Here is a 10,792-nt window from a genome sequence, read left to right on the forward strand (position 1 = left end):
TTGCTCTTTAAATCTTAGGCGTGGTGTTTCAGACCCCAGCCACTGTGAGCACTAACCTTCAAATTGCACCCTGATGCTGGTGTATTGGTGCCGCAGGCGGTACTCGAACATACATACATATATAAACAAATGCAATAAGCAAGGTAAACAAAGTAGGGAATGTCATCGGCAGAGAGAGGCTGAGAAAACATAAAGGCCCCCGGTTCGATCCCGGGCGGAAACAGGTTGAATACTTTTTTGTATTCGTTTTTCAATTTTCAAGTTTCGTTTTATCTGAAGTCTATTTTAAATCCAAACCTTGGAAGCATGGATTGGACAGACGGGAATAACTTTTTATTTGATAAGATCTAGGAAAGTTCGGAATATTTATGGAAGGAGTAAAATCAGCAAGGTAAGGTTTCGGTACAGACACGAAAACTATTTAAATTACGATTCCTCGATTAAGACATCCCGGGCGGAAACAGGTTGAATACTTTTTTGCATTCGTTTTTCAATTTTAAAGTTTCGTTTTATCTGAAGTCTATTTTAAATCCAAACCTTGGAAGCATGGATTGGACAGACGGGAATAACTTTTTATTTGATAAGATCTAGGAAAGTTCGGAATATTTATGGAAGGAGTAAAATCAGCAAGGTAAGGTTTCGGTACAGACTATCACCTATTTAAATTACGATTCCTCGATTAAGACATCCCGGGCGGAAACAGGTTGAATACTTTTTTGCATTCGTTTTTCAATTTTAAAGTTTCGTTTTATCTGAAGTCTATTTTAAATCCAAACCTTGGAAGCATGGATTGGACAGACGGGAATAACTTTTTATTTGATAAGATCTAGGAAAGTTCGGAATATTTATGGAAGGAGTAAAATCAGCAAGGTAAGGTTTCGGTACAGACACGAAAACTATTTAAATTACGATTTCTCGATTAAGACATTACGTCTTCTACAAATATTGTGCAGGGCACAGCATACATTTATAATTTGGCAACAAAATATTGGTGGGTAATTTAAAGTGCGTTGCAAGCAACGGAAACGGATTTTAAGGACTCCAATGGTGCGTTCTATATTTCGTGCTCCAGTATGCTTTATGTTGAATCTTTGCTGATAGGTGGCTATCTCCGCGCTCCTATAAGGAGTCAGAACAAAACTCTCTAGAGCGTAGCCCGAATCAGCCAAAACAAACCTATTAATGGTCGTGGATAAATATTCCCTAGCAGGGGAGTGATTCCAAATGAAGGAGTCATGGCAGGAACCAGGGTGCATGGCATCAATAGCAATTATCTCCATATTGTAGTTACACACCACCATGGCATTCATGCTATAAAATCATTTCCTATTATAGAACACAGAGTGGTTTTGTACAGGCTTTAGTATTCTGATGTGAGTTCCATCCACACAGGCACCAATTCGAGGCAATTTAAAGTTCCGATAGAAATATTCATATGATTGTTGCAATTGATGATTATTCATCTGCAACGAAATGAACTCAACACATAACAGCCTGTCCATCAACGGAATAAGTTTGTGAAGAATCTTTCCAAATGTACTGCGTCCAATGTTTATATGGTGGTCTTTGGCAACTGCCCACTGGTAGCAGCCAGTGGCGAGATATCGCATTACTGAAGCCAATGGCGTAGAGGGAGATAACTTCCTGGTAACACCTAAATGGGGTTGAACTTTCTCCAACATCATTTTGAAAGTTTTTTTGTCGATCCGAAATCTTCACAAATCTGAAAGCTTTACCATTAGCAATTTAATTTTCAATACGCATGCTGTTACTCACAGTTCGTCAGACATTTTAAATACACAAGTGTTGCATCTAAGATGTCTAGATCTTCTTAGATCACGTAATTTCTGCAATCGTTTTGCTTCAAAACAAGCAATTGAAAAAATAAAAGGCATTTTAATCACGCTGTATTTTTACAAAGCAGCCAGGTCAGCTGTTTTTGTTTGCCAGAAACGATGAAAAAAGAAACATATCGATAAAAAAAAATATGTGAAAACTGGAGCACCTTAAAACGAAAACGAAACGTTTTGGCTGAAAACGTAATCCGCAAAAGTAAATGAAAAACGGAGCCTGCCTGATTATATATATGTACAATTACTATTAATTTGGTTCAATTGTATTAAAAGAAAGAATTTGTTCGATTTTTAAAACGGTTGTTTGTTTCAACAAAAACAACAATGTTCACTGTAGGTCAGCGGTGGGCTGTTCATTTCCTCCAACAACAAAAACAAAACGCGCAAAAAAATGTACCTGCTCGAGACAAGCAGCACAAATAAGGGTTACTTTTTGTTGCTTTTCTTTTGTTGTTTGTTTTGCTGCTAGACTGCTCAAAAATTGCAATTTCGTGCCCACCGCGGATTATAACAATTTAATTCGCTAATACGGATTTACATTCTATTTCTTTATTCTTCTTTTATTCCCGAGCATACGAGAAGAATAAAGTATAATGTGAATGCAGCGAAACATTAATATAATTTGAACACAGTTTTTTCACAAATTTGACTTTTTATACAATTGAGATTTTCATTATTTAACACGCGCGCACACATATTATTAATTATTTAAATTATGATAATAATAAAATTCACAGCACTTTCGCTTCGTTTGCGCACAATTTGACGATTGCAAATAGCAAATGCAAAGCGAAGAAAGAAAAAGAGTTCTGTCGACGCAAGCGCAAAGAAGACGAAAAGATAAAACGAAGTTCTCTGCTACTGCGCACGGTCGGCAGAACCGAATTACGGTCGGCACGCGCGGAAAAGAAAGAAACAAAAGAAAAAACGAAGGATTCGATTTGGCTGGCGGCAAAAGTCCGTCCCTTAACGTATGCTAGCAATAAGAGCGAGTGAAAGGCACATAGTATAGTAAGTGTGAGTGAGACGGCATATGTTGATGTTGATTAACCCTTAACAGGCTTACAATTTTAAAATAAAATGATTTTACTGATATATTAATATTTAAATTTTGTGCAGCCATTAATAATTTTTCTTCAACATTTTTAGTTATATTAAAATGTTCTTTTACATAATATATAAATATTATTGCTAATTCTGTGGTATTTTTTTTACATGCTTGGACGGTTTTCTAAGGGTTAAACTACAAAGAGAGTGAGAGCGCTCTAACTGCGATTGCCCACTCGGAGAACGGCGTCGTTTCATGCTAGGGCGGCGTAACCTCGTTTCCGATCACCATGAAGAGTCTTCGTTTGCGTTTCGACGAAATCACAACGACAATTAGCAGTTGCAGCCGGCCGCGCTTAAACCCGTATTACCCATTACATTGTACTCTATACGCGATTAAGATTAAAGTTTAAGTTGATTGAAGTCCAAATGAATAAATCTCGAATTGTCTATATCGTGTAGTACATTATTAAACGCAAAGATTCCCCAGAGCATTTCTGCTCAACATTGAAATCTCGTATCGAGGATTTCACAACATTTTTGGTGGCCCATGAGGGGAACCGCGTTTAATTCGTACTATACGCATATGATTCTACCTCGTTCCGCGTTCAGTTAAATGTACAAATAAAATCATATTTTACCGGCTGCAACTGTAAACGGCAAACACAACGCAAACCAACGGTTTATCCAACAGCCGCTATCTCTCGCACGAAGCAGGGGCAAAGAAGACCAGACGACAGCTCTGCGCCTGGACAGTAGCACACAACAACAACACAAGCCGACGGTTAGACAGCAGCCTCTCTCTCATGCAAAGCAGAGACCAAGAGACCAACGAGCGTTCTGTTGCTGCACATCATCTCTAGACAAAAGGCCTCAACTCAACGCTCACAGTAGCACAGTTTCTGCTCTCCGCTCGGACAACACCAAAAACAACGACTCGCAAGTTCTCTTAAGCTACGCTTTAAGCAAAGAGAAGCACTCCCGAGTACCAGAGTAAGTGTTTCGTTGTGGGTATTTTGTACAAGGTCAAAGAGAGTGCAACTAAGGGTGAGAAAGGTACATACACATATAACAGCAACATGTCAACAGCCGAGACCCACGACCTCGAAGCTGATCCTCAGGTGGAGATCGACAATCTCAGTGTTATTCAGACAAATCTCATTGCGAGGGTTAATCAAACGGTGCGTAATTTCAGAAAGGATGGCGCAGATCGGAAAACAAAAGCTTATTTTCAAACGCGCTTACAAACTTTGCAACGGTTCTTAGGTGAATTTGAGCAAAATCATCAACGTTTACTAATACTTCGATGTCCAAGTACGCATAGCCTTTCGCTTTGATGAAGACTATACAACGGCATTCAGCATCATATCAGAGGCCTACGAAAATGTATGTCCAAGAGCACCACCGGTACAGCAGAATCCGGAGCCAGCAAATCCATCTGTATCATCAGTGCAATTGCCCAAGCTACCTGTACCGACATTTACAGGCAAGTTTGTGGATTGGCCGGCATTTCACGATGCATTTGTTCAACTCATCCATAACAACCAGAAACTGTCCGACGTCCAAAGGTTTCATTTCCTGAAGCAAGCTCTTCCCTCGGATCGCGACGAGGATATTCAGCAGATGGCGCTTGCGGGAAATAACTATGCAACAGTTTGGAGTCTCGTCCTCAAGCGATACGACAACAAACGGCTGCAGTTTATGTACCATATGAACGGTTTGTATGACTTGCCACAGTTGACAAAGGAGCAGTCTGCTGATAGAAAACATATGCTTAATGTTGCGACGGTTTGTCTCAATGCTTTCAAGAATCTAGATGTTCAGCATTGGATGGCTCATCATCTCACTTCCAGACTGCCAAGCACGACACTGCAAGCTTGGGAGCTCCATCTCGGTAGCTCTGCCGAACTTGCCACATTTTCTCAGCTACAATCATTTCTCAACGACCGTCTCGTCAGCATCGATGGGTTCGAAAATCGAGGCCACTCCACGACGCGGACACCTGTGCCGCAGCCTGTCAATCAAAGGCACCCGAAGAAGTCAGTTGGCAACGTAACATACAAGGGCAACAGTTTCCACGCCAAGACTGCGGTTGCCGAACACACTCGCTGCCCTTACTGTAGCGACAGTCACAATCTTCGGCATTGCCCGGACCTTTTGTCCAAGGACTGCTTTGCAAGGAAAGCCATCGTCGATCATGCAAAGGCATGCCTCAACTGTCTGAGCCGTTCCCATGCACTTTCAAAATGTACCAGTAAAAGGAACTGCACGCAGTGTGGTCAAAGACACCATACACTGCTGCACTTCCCAACTCCTGCTCAGGTGGCAACACAGCCTCACGCAGCCTCCCATAGCGCTCGTTCCGGTAACTCCTGGCAGTATACAACGAGCGACTCATCTGGCAGGGCTACACCTACGCAACTCTACGCTAGGACCCCACTTCCTACTCAGAGCACTGCACAGCCTCTCCCAGTTGTTCCCAACACTAGTTCCGGTGGTCATCCACAGTCTGCAGCGACCGACTCGTCTGTGAGAACACACTCTGCGCAACTAGTCTCCGCTACGGCAACGCATCACGGACCCAGCACTGTCCTTCTGGCCACTGCCCTGGTCACAATCCACAACCCCCACACTGGCCAATCAGCTGTGGTACGTGCGTTAGTGGATTCAGGCTCGGAAGGAACCCTCATTACAGAGCACACAGTGCAGGCTCTCAACCTCAAGCGGCATCCAATTTCGGCAGAGATCGCTGGAGTTGGGACCACCTCCAAGAACAGGTGTACCTACACTACAGAATTGTCATTAAGTTCTTGTACTTCGCAGTTTTGTACTACCATTGATACTGCGTTTATACTTAAAACGCTTACATCGCAATTACCTTCAAAATCCATCAAATTGCAGCAATGTCCTCATTTGAACGGAATAGAACTCGCCGATCCCAGGTTCTACAAATCACAACGGATTGATCTTCTGCTGGGAGCGGACGTAATCCCACAGATCCTGCTTTCAGATATCCGCAGAGGAAAGGAGAACCAACCAATTGCACAGCACACCCAGCTGGGCTGGATAGTCTTTGGTCGAGCCACTTCCACACGCTCACACGCTGTCACCATTAGATGTCACCACAACAGGCTAGAGAATCTCGTCCAGAAATTCTTCGAAATGGAGCATCTCGGTTCTGCAAAACAGCTCACACCAGAAGAGCGGGGGGGCGAGGGCTTTTTTCAACGAACTCACATCCGTCAACGAAACGGCAAGTATTTGGTACGGTTACCACTTAAGCGGTTGTTTGACCCTTCGCAGGTGCTAGGCAAATCACGTCAAATCGCGATTAATCGATTCCAAATGCTTCAACGAAGATTCCAAAGGCAGCCGGAGCTGCAAGCCAAATATTAGGAAGTCATGAAGGAGTACTTTCAACTAGGCCAGGTGACCAAAGTAACAACCAAGGAGCAGCAGCATTGCATCATTAGCAAGGAGAATGGAATCGAGTCCACATGTTGCACTTTGCCTCATCACGCAGTATTCAAAGAGGAAAGTGTCACTACTAAGGTTAGAGTAGTATATGACGCCTCCTGTAAAACGTCAAACGGAAAATCGCTCAATGACGTCCTATGCACCGGACCAGCGCTCCAAAACGATCTAGCCGGCGTGGTCCTGAATTGGCGTTTCCATCGTTTTGTTTTTGCTGCCGACATTCAGAAGATGTATAGATGCATTGACATGAATGCAGAGGATTCGCAATATCTTTTTTTTTTTTTTTCATGTGGAAAATTTGTATTTTATTGTAAACAAGTTTACTGCTACCTTTCGTGGCAACTTAATTTAGTTTTACATTTAAGGGGAAAAACAATTGATCACAGGAGATACATACTTAAACTTAATGTTACATATATGGAGTAGGTACATACATTATTTAGAATATTTACAAAAAGTTAATGAGATGTTATAGGAGGGATCTAGTAGGGAGATCCAGTGGATGACTCCTTTTGAGTCTTCTTTTCCTTGGCGGGTTAATTAGACGTCTGGCTAGCGCATTAGGGTGACCACCAAGTCGTTGCAAGTACCTTGCTGCATGTAATTGTATAACATCGCCCACTTTGGGAACCTTTAGGTCCCTCTCGATGTCGCTGTTTCGTATGTACCATGGAGCATTGCATATTCGTCGTAGAATTTTTGACTGAGCAACTCTAATTTTATTTAAGTTGGTTTTTGACGCGATGCCGTAAACTTGAAGTGCGTATTTCCATATGGGGCTGAGGATGGACTTGTATATCGTGACTTTGCTGTACAGCGATAGCTTATTTCTTGGTGCAAGTAGCCCCGCCATCTTTCCCGCTTTCGCCATCACAGACTGTCGAACCATGGTAGTATGGGTTTTGAAATTTAGTGACCTGTCGAGTACAACACCCAGGTATTTGTACGAGCTCTTGTGCGTAAGTGTGGAGCCCAGCATATTAATGCCTCCGCAAGAAAGTGTTCTCGTAGCAAAAGTAACATTAGCACATTTGCTGCTGTTGATGCCTATGTTCCATTTCTGAGCCCAGACCTCAAAGCTGCTCACATATTGTTGCAGAGCTTCCGTAGCTAGATTTATGCTTGGACTTCTGGTCAGCACTGCAGTGTCATCCGCGTAGGTTGCTATCAACACATCGTCCTCGTCCAACCCAGTTATTACCCTTGAGGAAGGCATATCGGCTGTATATAGGGGATTCGCAATATCAACGCATCTTTTGGCATGACGAACACAACCAAGTAGCTGAGTATTATCTCAACACAGTTACGTTTGGAACCGCTTCAGCTCCTTACACAGCCATTCGCGTCATACATCAACTGGCGCAGGATGAACGAGACCGATACCCACTCGCGGAAAGGGTCCTTCGACACGAAATATACGTGGACGACGTACAAAGCGGAGCTTCCACTCGCGAAGGAGCATTAGAAATTCAAAATCAATTGATCGGAGCCTTACGATCAGCAGGAATGGAGCTTCGAAAGTGGTCTGCGAATGACGCTTCTCTGCTACAAGACATACCTCCAGACCATTTATCTCATAAGACATTATTAGAGTTTGAGTACCAAGATCCCGTTAAAACCTTAGGCCTCTATTGGCATCCACATCAAGACTATTTTGGGTTCAAGATAAATTTTGAAATCAGTCACGCACATACTAAACGTTCTTTACTTTCCACAGTCGCCCGACTGTACGACCCATTAGGTTTCATCACGCCCTGTGTCATGACCGCGAAGGCGATACTCAAGGACTCATGGATGGCCCGCATCAAACGCAACGATGGCAGCCTAGCACAACTGGACTGGGATGAACCGCTGCCAACCGAACTGCTTGATAGATGGCAGGGATTCATACAGAACTTGCCATATGTCGAGCAAATTCAAGTACCACGATGGCTGCGCTTCAACATCCACGAGCTTGCGTCATTACAGCTACATGTTTTCTGCGATGGATCATCACTGGCGTATGCAGCATGTGCATATATTCGTGCAGAGCTACCAAACGGAATGATTCAAACTCATTTGCTAGCTGCACGCAGTCGAGTCACACCCACGAAACCGATCACAATTCCACGAGTCGAACTTTCGGGTGCGCTGCTGGCAGTTAAACTGGCAAAATGGATCCGGGACCAATTTCGCACTGCAGGACCACCTATGGCAACCTTCTATTGGTCAGATGCTACTATCGTTTGTTTTGGATAAATGGAGATCCCCACCGATGGCAAACCTTTGTGTCAAATCGCGTTGGACAGATTTTGGAGCATAGTACATCAACTCAGTGGAGACATGTACCTACTGCGGTAAACCCAGCGGACTGCGCAACTAGTGGCTTAACACCACAAGAGTTAGCAGTACATCCATTATGGTGGTCTGGACCATCATGGCTACAGCAGCCGGAAAGCCAATGGCCGGCAAACGGAGTTCCCAGTCAGGACATCGACAGGACTATAATCGAGGAGAAACCATCAGTTTTGTTCCAAAATGCTGTGCAAGTCTCGGAGGCTCCAGAAGCCTTCATCCAAAACTCGTCCTCATACGACAGGTTAATATCAGTCATGGCATATGTTCTACGGTTTATACATAACATTCAAGCCAAAGGGGACAAACTGTCTGGACCACTGAGTGTGCAGGAGCTCGACAACGCTTTGATTCATCATTCAACATTCAACAGGAGGTCTACGCGACAGAGATATTGAGGTTGAAGGGAAACAATGCACTATAGGGGACACACAAGCTGTGTCAATTATCCCCATTTCTAGATGACCAACAAATTCTACGAGTCAGAGGTCGACTGCGAAATGCAATGCAACTTCCGATAAGCCAGCGACAACCAATGATCATTCCCAATCATCATCATTTTACCGATCTCGTCGTGCGTAATGCCCACCGTCTCGCACTCCACGGCGGCACCGAATTAACGCTGGCCACTATTCGACACAAATTCTGGATAGTCAACGGAAAACAAACTGTCAAACGCATTCTTCGACAATGCGTCCGATGTTTTCGTCACCGACCGAAACCAGCAGCACAATTGATGGCCGATCTTCCCCTACATAGAGTCAATCCGCCAACTCGTGCATTCATCGCCACCGGAGTGGACTATACAGGCGCGTTCGAAATTCAAGCATCCAGATTCAAGGCGTATATCGCAGTTTTCATCTGTTTGGCTACAAAGGCAATTCATCTTGAAGCGGTCACGGGCTTAACCACCGAACACTTTCTCATGGCCCTACAACGTTTCATCGCGCGTCGGGGCTACTGTCAACACATGTATAGCGACTGCGGCACGAACTTCATTGGTGCCGACCGGGCTCTTCAAACCTGGCAAATACATTTGAAACGGGAGCTACCCACAACTGTAATACCTGCTCAAGGGGCGACGTAGGAACATATTCTGAGGAAGGGAGAAAAATTATGAATATACAGGTCTTCACTTCTAATTCGGATGAAACACCGATTTTCTTTCCATTTCCATACCCGTACGACGACGATTTGCCACTCAACGGCTGATCTTAAAAAAAAACGAGGGGAACGTTGTGAGTTGCTGCGGAGACCGCAACTCTGCAGTTATACCCGATACTAAGTCAGTATGGCGCTCCTCCGGCAGACGCCGCTAATATTAAACGACACGACAAGGAGTGCGTGCGAGAGAGACAGAAAATCAGTCTGAGCGTGACGTCGGGGGCTGCGTAGCCAGTGCAAATTGATTTGTTCCTTTTGGCTATAAAAATGATCTGATCTGATCCAGATTCAGCAATCTGATAGATATGGTCATTATCTATGATTCTGCGTTTTTAGTTTTCTCGAATGTGCAATATTGTGGATGCAAAAGATTTTCGTCCTTTGTGGGGGCGGAAAAGGGTGGGGCGAAATTCTGAGATATACGGTTTATAGTGAGATCTAACAGAAGTGCGGATACCAAATTTGGTTACTCTAGCCTTAATAGTCTCTGAGATTTGTGGATGCCCCAGATTTTCGTCCTATGCGGGGGCGGAAGGGGGTGTGGCGAAAACTTTATGGGGTCGGAAACGATTCCTTCTGGACGTTACACACATCCACTTTTACCACAAATCTAATATACCCCAATACTCATTTTGAGTATCGGGTATAATGAGGTTTTCATTTGCGCTAATTTCTAATTATGGGTAATTATATACATTATTTGTTTTTTATACCCGATACTCAAAATGAGTGTTGGGGTATATTAGATTTGTGGTAAAAGTGGATGTGTGTAACGTCCAGAAGGAATCGTTTCCGACCCCATAAAGTATATATATTCTTGATCAGCATCAATAGCCGAGTCGATTGAGCCCTGTCTGTCTGTCCGTCTGTCCGTCTGTCCGTCCCTATTAGCGCCTAGTGCTCAAAGACTATAAGAG

The sequence above is a fragment of the Drosophila miranda genome (assembly GCF_003369915.1).
Source record: "Drosophila miranda strain MSH22 chromosome Y unlocalized genomic scaffold, D.miranda_PacBio2.1 Contig_Y1_pilon, whole genome shotgun sequence".
NCBI classification, from domain to species: domain Eukaryota; kingdom Metazoa; phylum Arthropoda; class Insecta; order Diptera; family Drosophilidae; genus Drosophila; species Drosophila miranda.